This window comes from Erinaceus europaeus, chromosome 4 (assembly GCF_950295315.1).
Source record: "Erinaceus europaeus chromosome 4, mEriEur2.1, whole genome shotgun sequence".
Taxonomy (NCBI): Eukaryota; Metazoa; Chordata; class Mammalia; order Eulipotyphla; family Erinaceidae; genus Erinaceus; species Erinaceus europaeus.
In genome coordinates this window covers 117933521-117946387 of record NC_080165.1, presented here as the reverse complement: position 1 = coordinate 117946387, position 12867 = coordinate 117933521, and the positions used below count along the sequence as shown (strand labels likewise).

Genomic DNA, 12867 nt, shown 5'->3' with positions numbered 1-12867 from the left:
ACACTCATCATAGTGCTCTAGGACCAGGGTTTAAGCCCCTGGTGCCCACCTGCAGGGGGAAAGCTTCATAAGTGGTGAAGCAGGGCATTAGGTGTCTCTCTGTCTCTCTTCACTATTTTCCATTCCCTCTCAATTTCTCTCTGTCTCTATCCTAAAAATATGTACCATATGCAAAGATTTTACTTTCACTCACCTTTTCAAAATATATGCTTTTAAATAATTATTTGTGATTATTTAATAAGCACTTTCATTAAACTCTAGTTCCAGGAATGCAGGCCACTTGCTAAAACCTTAGCTCAGTACCTCCTTTTTTTTTTCTTTACTGAGCCCTTGATAAATGAGAACAACTGATAATGAGGATGTTTTTTATGTTTATTAAATATCTATATAAACATGGGATTATATGCTCACACAACTGCTGGGAGGCAAGGAAGACAGTATCTCAGCTTTTAAATACATGAATTTAACAGGTTAAGATTGAAGACTTTCTTAACAATTTTAATCTATCAGAGAGTAAAATGAATTTCATTAAGAAATACTGCACTTTGCATGTGGCACAAAGCACAAAGACTGGCTCAAGGATCCCGGTTCCAGCCCCTGGCTCCCCACCTGCAGGGGAGTCGCTTCACAGGCAGTGAAGCAGGTCTGCAGGTATCTGTCTTTCTCTCCCCCTCTCTGCCTTCCCCTCCTCTCTCCATTTCTCTCTGCCCTATCTAACAACAACATAAATAACAATAATAATAACTACAACAACCATAAAAAACAACAAAGGCAACAAAAAGGAAAATAAATATAAAAAAAAAGAAAAAAGAAATACTGCACTTTCTTATTAGCGACTTAAGATTGTTTTATAAAATATCAGATTTTAGGATTATTTTCATACATAGGATTTTCGCATGTCAGCACAGCCTCTCTAAAATTCTGTGCCCTTCCTAAACTCCCCATCTCACCATAACCATCACAAAGCCCAAGACAGTCTAAGTACCTCTCTTTTTCCCCCCCACAAGTTCGTATGCTTTAGTTATTTATCTTTAAATTTTTCCTTTGTTTCCAGGGTTATTGCTGGGACTCGGTGCCTGTACTATTAATTATTCTGCTCCTGGAGGCCATTTTGTTGCCCTTGTTGTTGCTGTTATTGTTATTATTGCCATTGATGTTGTTGTTGTTGGATAGGACAGAGAGAAATTGAGAGAAGAGGGGAGACAGAGGGGGAGAAAAAGATGGATACCTGCAGACCAGCATCACCACTTGTGAAGCAACCCCCCTGCAGGTGGGGAGCCTGGACTTGAACTGTGATCCTTAATCCAGTCCTTGCACTTTGTGACGTGTGCTAAACTTGCTGGCTACCGCCCGGCCCCTAGACAACTATCTTATATACACCTTTATGTTTATAGCTGCACTATTTACAGTAGTCAAAATATGGGAGTCTGGCAGTAGCGCAGCGGGTTAAATGCAGGTGCTGTGAAGCACAAGGACTAGCGTAAGGGTTCTGATTCGAGCCCCAGCTCCCCACCTGCAGGGGAGTAGCTTCACAAGCGGTGAAGCAGGACTGCAATTGTCTGTTTTTCTCTCTGTCTGTCTTCCCCATCTCCCTCCATTTCTCTCCTATCCAACAATGATAACTACAATGATATAACAAGGGCAACAAAAGGGAATAAACAAACAAACGATAGTCAAAATATGGAAACAACTAGATAATGCATTTTATATCTATAGGGATGTTTCATAAAGGGCAAGATAATTCTGTGAAAATTTGCCAGAGAGCATTTAAACATCAAAGAAATTGAAATTGGTGATCATGAAGTTTTCTTGGAGTTTTGTGTGTGTTTGGGGGTGGTGGTGGTACGGGGGGATGTTCTAACACTTAAGAAATAAACATTTGTTTACTAATTAAGATGCTACTGATTTGTGGTTTCATTATCTGTGCTATAGAAGAATTTGAACATTTTTATATTCCTTAAGTACCAACTGAGAATGCTTTACAGTAGTAGATCACTGACTCAGTTATTTTAGCCATCGTAATGTCAAGCACCAATAACCTTCTGCCTTTACTTTCCCTTTTCCCTTTTATCACTAATTCTATAAAGAACACCTGTAATAATGTATTAGAATGATCATGGCCATATATAAATTAGAAAATAAACAATGTAATAATTGTGGCAAGTAGCCCTACATCTTATTATCAAATTAGATTATACTAGGCATGCTTTGAATGTTGTTAATATAGTAGTGACAACACATTTGTAGATGAGAAGATTATCTCGTCTTCTGAAAAAAATTACTTTCTTACTTGGAACATTACTAGCAAGCTGTAAATAAACACTGCTTAAGTCCTTCTTTTTAACTGGTAAAATTCCACTGCTCTCAGTTATCTCTCAATCTTGGTCACTTAATGTGATTAAGTAGAGCACAAGGGCATTCAGCCTCCTTTAAGTTCTCCCCAATTTACTGTTTTTGCTCAATGAAAACTGCTTTTTTGTTTTGCTCAGAACCAATTTTTAGAAAGACTATTTCCTGCCCTGCTGAATAGATTTCAATTTATGACAGATATTGAAATTAGTCCCTACATTAAGTAAAAGTGTTGGACCTAAAAACCTCTTATTTCACTTGCCTAAATCATCCACCTATGCCCTACAGTCACAGGGGGACATAATCCTTGCAATTTTCTCATATTGCTATTGTTTAAGAGAAGAGATGCAAGTTTTCACTGTTTTGCAGCTAGAGATATAAATTATACCACTGTAAAGTGCAGTATTTCTTTCAACATAATCTGTTGGCTTACAGGGTGGCTGGTGGTAAAAGTAAGACTTTCAGAGCAGGATTTCTTTCAGTGGTGTCTGTAAGTAGTAGTAGTAGTAATTGTGATTAGCAGGCTCTGTCTGAATATATTTTCCACTTATATTTCCAATTATAGCTAACTGGCTGTGTCACCAAAGCTGAATATTTTAGCCCAGTTTAGGAGTTGTGTTGTATTTCAGTGCTTTTCCACCATGAGTATGCGTATAATGATCTACCATTCGATTGTTCTCAGCAGGGGAAAAAAAACAAAAAAAACTAGTCATTTTTTTTTGTAAAATAACTTTTTTTTTATTAAAGCTCATCTGGAGAGGTGAACCAGTGGTGATGACAAAAAATTAATATTAAGTGTAGCAGAGTAATTAAATATGCAAAATAGTAAATATAAGTGTTCATTGAAACTATGACTTCAAAGTTTTATCTATACGAAATTTTTTATAATCAAATTCGGATGGATAGAGTATATTACAAAATGTGTAGTTATTTGACTCAACCTTTGTATCCCATCATAGTCTTTCTGGTACTTGATAGATTGTAGCTGGAGAATTGATCTTTTCTAATTTGGAAAGTCAACTCAGCTCTAGCTATTCCAAGTGTTTTAGATCTTGGATAGCTGAAATGCAATCACACCAACTATGTGAATGTGTATTGTATAAGATGAGTCTCAAATCGCATATACTTTCATCAGGAATTTGGGATATGGGACTGATTGTTGCCTATACTAAATAGAGTACATGCATTTGAAATGCTCCACTTCACTTATCAGTAGAGAGATGCAAATTTAAAATACACTGAGAGAATGGCTTATATCAACAAACCAAAATAATTATATAAATAAAAATCGACCCGCCAACACCATGTTCATCAGGGACGCAGTTACAGAAGCCAGACCTTCCACCTTCTGCACTACATGCTGACCCTGGGTCCATACTTCCAGAGGGTTAAAGAATAGGAAAGCTATCAAGGGAGGGGATGGGATATGGAGATTGGGTGGTGGGAATTTTGTGACATTGTACCCCTCTTATCCTATGTTTTTCATTGTTTTCATTTTATAAATAAAAAAACAACTCTGCTACATTGCTGGTTGGAGTGCAAACTGGTATAGGTTTTTTTGAAGACTATATGGGCAGTTCTTAAACAAACAAATAAAAGTGGAATTACCTTATGATCCAGCAGTGCCCCTCAGGCATTTATCAGTGTATGCTCAAGCACCAATTAGAAACAACATATGTACCCCTATGTTCATAGCTATATTATTCACAATAGTCAAAATGTGGAAGCAGCCTCAATGCCCATCATCATATGACTGGACGGGTGCTGTCTTTGTTGATCTCACAGCAGCCTATGACACGGTCTGGCACCATGGTCTCCTGGTCAAGATCTCAAGATGCCTGCCTCCATGGGTGGCCAACACTATATAGTTTCTTCTCCAAAACAGAAGATTCCGGGTACATCTGGGTGACAAGTCTAGCAGATGGAGACTTGTCTCAAGTGGCCTCCCCCAGGGCTCTGTTCTGGCTCCTACGCTATTTAATATTTACATCAATGACCTTCCAGAAACTTCTTCAAGGAAGTTCATCTACGCCGATGACATCTGCTGTGCAACTCAGGCATCAAAGTTCGACATCCTCGAGGAAACACTCACGAAAGACATGTCTCTGATATCTGATTACTGTAAAAAATGGCGACTAATTCCTAGCACTGCAAAAACGGTATCATCTGTTTTCCATCTACACCATGCCTCGGCCTCGCGTGAGCTTAATGTGCAGCTTGGCGATACGAGAATCCGACATGAAGCCCAGCCAGTCTATCTTGGCGTTACTCTCGATCGCACTCTGTCATTTCACGAACATCTCATAAAAACTGCAGCAAAGGTGGGCGCGAGGAATAACATCATTGCAAGACTGGCCAGCTCCTCATGGGGCACGAGCACTTCCACACTACGATCATCATCTCTGGCATTATGCTATTCCACCGCAGAATACTGTGCCCCAGTATGGTTCCGTAGCCCCCATGTCCACTTGGTCGTTTCCAAATTATATTCCTCCATGAGGATAATTTCTGGAACCATCCGTTCCACCCTGGTTCCATGGCTGCCAGTTCTTAGCAACATCGCCCCGCCAGATATTCGTCGGGATGCGGCATCATCTAAGTTCATTTCCCACGTCTTCGCTCGACCGGACCTGCCAATATACACGGATATCTTCGCCCACACTGTCCAACGCTTGACATCTCGTCACCCAATCTGGTCCCCTACGCCTACACTGAACTTCTCTGTTCCAGTCTCTTGGAAACAGAGCTGGCAGTCAGCTGAGGTAAAGAACAAACACCTCATCACAGACCCCTGCGAGCGTCAACCCGGCTTTGACCTAGCACGTTATGATTGGGCCCTCCTCAATCGCTATCGAACAGGCCATGGCCGGTGCGCCGCTATGTTCCACCGCTGGGGAGCCAGAGACGACCCGAACTGCCCCTGCGGCTCCAGACAGACTATGACCCACATAGTCAATGACTGCCACCTCTCCAGATTCAAAGGAGGGCTCGAAACTTTACATCAGGCTCAACCTGATGCTGTTGACTGGCTACGGAAGAAGGGCAAACTCTAGAAGAAGAAGAATATGACTGGATAAAGAGGGTTATGGGATATATATCCCATGGAATGCTACTCTGCAATCAATAAGGATGACATTGTATCCTTTGAGACACAGATGGTGCTGATTATGTTTAGCAAAATAAGTAAAGAGTTAAAAGACAAAAAAATAAAAAACTACCAAAAGGTTTCACTCATATGTGGAACCTAGAGGTCTGATTGACATGAACTTACCAAAAAAAAAAAAAAAAATAGCCAACCAACCAAAAAAAAAAAAAAAACAAACAAACAAAAATAGCCAACCAACCAAAAAAAAAAGAACAACAACAACAAAACCCAAACCCCAAACCAAAACAATCAAACAAAAACCACAGAACTAAGGAAACTGTTTTTAAGAGTTGTGAGAACTATAGCGGTAATCTTTGGGAAAGTGGGGATACAGTATTTTGTTTGTGTTGTGTGGTGTATAACTATACATAGTAATCTTACAATATTGTGATATACTATTAATAATGAATAAAAAATAAAAATGATTTAACATAAAATCTTGCCCATATTTGGTTGCATTGTGTTTTTAATTACTGTAAAGCTTATCTCAAATAATTTCTTAGGAAATATCATAGCAGCAATAGTTGAAAGTGTTTAACTTCACTGTGGAATAATGATTATAGAAAAGAAAGCATTCCAGTTTCCTTTGAGAATCAGATAATAGAATACATACAATAGACAATAGATATATAATACAACAGATAATAGATACAATCAGATAATAGAATACATACAATACAATTTAGGAAATATCATCAATAATTTATTTCTTGTAATCTCAGTGACTGATGCATTGCATATTATTTTTACTTTGTGAAGAAAATGATACCTCTTTTGCATTATTTATCTCCTTTAAAATTGAGTGTCATAATTATTTATGTCACCATTAAAAGACTTTACTTACTTGGTGTTGAAGTGAATGCTGGGAATGTAGGATAGGATAAGGTTTAGCATTCTACTGGAAATCAAGAGGCATACGGGTTCTGTGCACACTGGGCGACAGACAGCACATTATACAGAATATTGCGGCTAAAACCACCAACGAAGAGAGTTTGGGTAGCCTTGTTTATGGGGACTGGTTAAGTGTCCATGAAGACGAAAAGTTTCAGTTCCACTACTGAGGCAGCATGGAGTAAATCAGTTTTTAAGTACAGATCCAGCTAGCTTTTGTTAGATCTCAGAAAGAGACAAGGTTGTATTCCTACTTTGAGAATTGGTGCATGAGTGAGGTTGTAGCTGGGAATAGACAGAAGAAATGAAGATAAAAAAAATTTAAAAAAAATTTAAAAAATTGATTCTTGCTTATTGCTATGATTGTCGTTTGAAAGGATGATCATGGATTCTTGGTTGTATGATGAAACAATAGCCAGCAGGGTCTTGTATTCTGTAGTTCATGTAAGGCTTGCAGTAAAAAATGTACAGTTTAAAGTGATGAAAAGAGAAGAGAATGTAATTAAAGGAGACCTACTTAGACTTCAAATTTTGATAGGTTGATTAACATTTGTTAGGAAATTATCCTGGCCAGTGTTTATAGTTAAAGTGATGGTGGTGATGGTGGTGGAGGGGGAAACTGGAAGATCATTACTTTGAAGTGGTGAAGGACTGTGATTCTAAAGTTTAACCATGGGAGATGATGAAGATGAGATGGCTTTCAGAAGTGTGCAATCTAATCACCAAAAATCAATATCCTAGTTTGAAAGATTAAAGATGTATTGGTAAAATTTGTTTCTTCTATCAGTAGCGATTATATAAAGTGATGATAAAAAGTTAAGAGGGAGTGATAACTCATATTATCAGGTTTATCATATCTATTGAATAAGATTAAAATTATCACCATTGTGAAGAGCTTACATAGACTTAGTGTATTAAAGCAATGGGCAAAGTTTCAACTCACACCCTTTCTGTTTACTGGAAGGATTGTGGTTATAGACACAAACATAATTTAAAAGCAAAGTAGTAGTTTGTATATTCTCATGTTCTATTCTTTGACAGATTGCTTTAAATATTTTTTTTGATACAGAAATGGTTCTTCATCTGCCTTTACTGTTATTTTATTCAGAACTTCTGTCAGTTGAAAGAACCTCGATGTATTAGACCTAATTCTTTTTCAAGGTCACTTTAATTTGCTACTTTATATTTCCACATTTTAGGTAATCCGTTTTTGTTCAGTGCTTCAGCTTGTGAAATATTTCTTGTGAAATGTGAAAATGTGTACTCAGGGTTTGAAAATCCATGGTTTATGTCCAGGCTTTATACTCATATCAAGTATCTATGTAGAAATAGAATCATCATTTCCTGAGTTTTGGGCTCCATGATACATAGCTTCCTTTTGAAATCCAGATCATTGAAAATTGTGGTGACAATATATATTTTTTTCAAAATACAACTTCACTTTTTTCAAAATGCATTCATATTTTAATTACTCTTTACTATATCCATATCCTAAAATCTTCAACATTTATCTTATATTTTTAATAATTTTCTTTTTAATATCTTTTTATTTATTGGATAGAGACAGCTAGAAATCAAGAGGGAAGAGGGAAGATAGAGAGGGAGAGAGATAGAGAGATATCTGCAGCACTGCTTCACCACTTGCAAAGCTTTCCCCCTGCAGGTAGGGACTGAGGACTCGAACCTGCATCCTTGTGCATTATAACGCAAGCAGTCAACCAGGTGTGCCACCATCCAACCCCAACATTTATCTATATTTTATCTATAAATCACTACTTTTAATTTCACGTTGACTGTGGTACAGGATTGACATAATCTTCCCTTGTACACTTATCCTGCAACATGCATTTCTATACAAAGCAGCTAGAGTTATTTCTTTGCTTATGTGCTGCAGAAGTGAACAACAGCAAAACAATCCTTTTGAAAACTCACATCGGTCACATTGTCTGCACTCTTCCTCTGTGACATCCCATGTGTCTTCCAAAAGGAGTCTTTACCAGTGTGCAGAGATTGGTATCTTCAATTTCACCACTTCATCTTACCCCACCTTTGAACCCTGTACTCTCACTCTTCTGCAGCCACTTGATTTCCTTACTGCTGCTTTTTCAGATGCAAAAACAAAGTTCTGCCTTAGGAATGGAATGCATCTGTTGCCTAGAATTTTTGTTGCCGATGTATACTTAGACTTCTTTCTAATACGTCTATAAAGTCTCTGTACAAATTGACAATGGGGCTTGTCTCTCCCTTTTTAACTTCCACTTCCATTTTTTTTCATGACACTTATTGCCACCTCAAATTCCATATATTTACTTACTTATTCACTTATTTACTGTCTGTTTGACTCCATTAGTATGTAAACATCCCCAAAGTGGAGATTTTTGTCCCTTTTTATTCATGTTTTTTCCCAGAATGCCAACAGGTACCTGGAACATAGTGCTTATCTGTTAAATGTTAGTTTAGTCAGAAATTGGATTGACATGAAGAATCATGTAACCTTTGGAATAATTTAAATCATACAGGTAAGGTACAAAAAGCACCGTCTTTAGTCAAAACCACTATTCTTTCTACTTTACCACCTGAACTAATCTGGATATTTTTCTGAGATGTATGGATGAAACATTTACAGTGAAACGTTTGGTAGTGGTTATTGTAACATTAAAATATCAATTCTAGTTGGATCTACCTTTATGTATTTTCAAATAAAACTGTCTAATAAATTATAATTTAAGGTACATCATTGAACAGAATGTAGAAAATGATTTTCCATCTTTGAAACAAAAGACATTTGCAATAGTTAAAAAAAACTGATTCACAATTGACTTGTAGGATAAAGTAGAATTTCTAGATAAGCAGGACAAAATATTTCCACTGTTTCTCACCAGCTATGTAGCTAATGGGGGTGGTGGCTTTATGCCAACTACCACTTAAAGAGGAAAAAAAAAACCCTTACCGTTCAACAAGTGAAAGAGTGTGGAATGGATAGCATCTATTGAAATGTGATTTTCAACAGTCTCCTTGTGGCTGAATAATTTTAAACCTGTTTGTTTTTCTAGTATGTCTTTCCATAATTAAACTCAGGATTAATTATATAATAGTTCATGGCTTAATTTTACTGAATTTCCTCAAAAATATCTTGAGTATTCATTTGAAACGTGCTGGGACTCTTAAGTGAGCTCACATCTGAGAGTATTAACCTGCAATAGTAAAAGTCTACATAGGTACAAATTCCTACAAGACTGAGTCCTCAGTCTGTATCATAAAATTTCAGCAAGTGAGTTGAAATTGAGACCCCCACCTGTGAATTTCTTCTGTGGCAGGCTGGCATCAGGTGACTGGTGCTGTGAAACCATTTTGATTTGGGTTGATGGGTTTTAGCTCTTAAATAGTAGCATCTAGGGGTAGTTTCAATCCCCTGGAAGACTTTACAAAATGTGGGCACATTTTGAGGTTCTGCCAAGTAGATGAAATTTCAAGACAATTGTATTGGCTCATCAGAAGGGAAGAAAGTGAGGCAAATCTGAAAAACAGAGAAAGAAAAAGATGCATAAAGATAAGCAACAGGGCCCTGGCGGTAGTGCAGCGGGTTAAGTACACATGGCACAAAATGCAAGGACCTGATTAAGGATTCAGGTTCCAGTTCCCAGCTGCCCACCTGCAGGGGAGTTGCTTCACAGTCAGTGAAGCAGGTCTGCAGGTGTCTATGTTTCTCTCCCCCTCTCTGTCTTCCTCTTCTCTCCTAGTTTCTCTCTGTCCTATCCAACAACAATGACAGCAATAGCAGCAATAATAATAATAACAAAGGTAAGGAACAGTGGATTAGTAGTTCAGGCATCAAGCCCCAGCGATAACCCTGGAGGCAAAAAAAATAAAAATAAAAAGAGTAAGCATCTAAGCTTAGGCCTTCATTACCCAGAATTATCTAATAAAAAGGTAGTTTGTTGCTATTTAGATGAAATCTTTCAATGTAATAAATGTGAGTTTTATTTTTGTGTGCAATACTGAAACCTTCTGCATCTGTGATATCACCACTCTTTTGCAGACTTTCGTTATTTATATTTTAGATTGAGAGAGGATAAGAGAGAGATAGTACTGTAACACTCCTCCACCATACGTGTTGATATCATGGCACTTCAATGTGATACCAGGGTTTAATTATTATGGTTAAGACATATGCCTACGGGGTGAGCTGTTTCACGACTCCCATACCTGTATTTCAATATTTATCTGAACATTGATAAACTTGAAGTCTGTATTGAACATACCATACACATAATTCTTTAGCATTTTTGTATCTGAGCCTAGTCTGAGTAAACCAATATTGACAAGAGAATTTGAGAGGTCTGATATTCTTTCATCAGTAATTTGGACTATCACGGAGGCTTTATATAAGTTAAGAGCTGTGATTAAGTTTCATGGCAGACATTCCCTTGTATTTTGATTCTCTAAGTATCCTTGATGTGGAATAGAATAACTCCAATTGTACATTTAGCCAGTAGTTCTTTATTCCTGACCTTATTATTTATATCAAATTTATTGACCATTCTAATTTGGTAGAATGAATTTTTGCTTGTCTTATAAGTTATGAAGATGAAGAAATGTCATGAATATGAGTATTTACAAATCAGTGAATATTTGAAGTTTTTTTTTTTTTCCTCTAGGGTTATTGCTGGGCTCAGTGCTTGCACCATGAATCCACCGCTCCTGGAGGCCATTTTTTCCCCCTTTTTGTTGCCCTTGTTGTTGTAGCCTCGTTGTGGTTATTATTATTGCCATTGTTGATGTTGTTCGTTGTTGGATAGGACAGAGAGAAATGGAGAGAGGAGGGGAAGACAGAGAGGGGGAGAGAAAGATAGACACCTGCAGACCTGCTCCACCGCCTGTTAAGCGACTCCCCTGCAGGTGGGGAGCCGGGAGCTCGAACCGGGATCCTTATGCCGGTCCCTGTGCTTTGTGCCACGCGTGCTTAACCTGGTGCTCCACCGCCCGACCCCCAGAATATTTGAAGTTTTAATGTTTATTATGTTTATAGATCTCTGCTTAGGAGACATATAACAAATTAATTTTTGAAAATATTTTATGGACTTTAGTAGAATATGTGTGGATATCTTGAAGATGGGAGAAGTGGGTTTATTTAATAAGAACTAGACCTCAGACTAATCTATCAGAGGCTCAACTGTTAAAAGATTTAGCACAGAATTGTTCCCATTGACACATTAGAACAAAATTATTCCCATTGACATATTAACTTCTTGCTTGTGTTGCATCAACTGAATTGATTTGTATGATTTATGACTTATCTTTTACTTTAAATATATTAAGTGGAGAGAGAGACAGAGACAAAGAAAAAGGTAAAGAAACGTAAGAGCATCACTCTGGCACATGCAGAACACCAGGACTGAACTAAGGACACTATTGTAAATCTAACACCTCCACCTCTGCCATCCATCTCTAGAATCACTGCCAAACTATTTTTCTTTTCTTTTAAAAAAATTTTTTTTAATCTTTATTGATTTTGAATAGAGACAGAAAGAAATTGTGAGGGGAGGGGGAATAGTGCAGAAGAGAGACGGGGAGACACCTGCAGCCCTGCTTCACCACTCTGTGAAGCTTTCCCCCTGCAGGTGGGGACCAGGGACTTGAACCCAGATCCTTGAGCCTTGTTATGTGTGCTCTTAACCAGGTGCGTCCCTGCCTGGCCCCTGCCAAATTATTTTTCAAAGTGGTTTTGACAACTTTTGCATTTCTATCAATATTACCTAAGTGTTCTACATTCTCTGGAACATTTAGTATTATGTTTCAAATTTTCACTTTTCTGCTGGGCATCTATAAATATCTCCCTGGATTTTTAGGAATCTTATAATTCTGTATTCATAGTGATGCTGAGAACTATTCCATGTGGTATCGGCCTTTGATTTCCTTCTTTCATGTGTATAAAATATCCAATTAGTTCTTTTGCTCATTTATTGTTGGATACTTTGTCTTTTTATGTAGACTGAGAGCTCTTCATATATTCTAGGTTCAAGTCCTCACTAGATATATGTATAGATTCTCCAAAGCAATAATAAAAATCATTGTTTACAGAAAATATTTTTATGGATTTATATTCACCAAAATTTGGAAGTGTTGGGAGAGTTGCATGCAGATATTTTTTAGTCCTTCATCTATCTCAATTCCACTTATTTTAGATTGTGTAATATTCTCCCATAACCCTTGTAGTGCTTACTTTTATTTTTAAAACTGTTTTTCTTTATCTGTCATCTATTATTTTGAGTTGGAGGAATGTTCAACTCTGCTTTATGGTGGTGCCTAGGATTGAATTTGGGGATCTCTGAGCTTCCAGCATGAAAGCCTTTTGTGCATTACTTTTATTTATCTTCTTTTATTTTCTGTGCTTTCGTTTGCTATGACCCCAACTTTGCCCAACTTTTCTATTTAAATATCAAATATGGTGTGTCAGTTTAGTACAGTAAACCAATATTATT

At 37.4% G+C, this 12867-nt stretch overlaps 1 protein-coding gene across 7 annotated transcripts in view; it reads left to right on the top strand.

Moving 5' to 3' along the window:
* The window catches only part of EYA4 (EYA transcriptional coactivator and phosphatase 4), a 318081-nt gene that overhangs the window by 129881 nt on the left and 175333 nt on the right, over positions 1-12867 (top strand). The window lies entirely within an intron of this gene.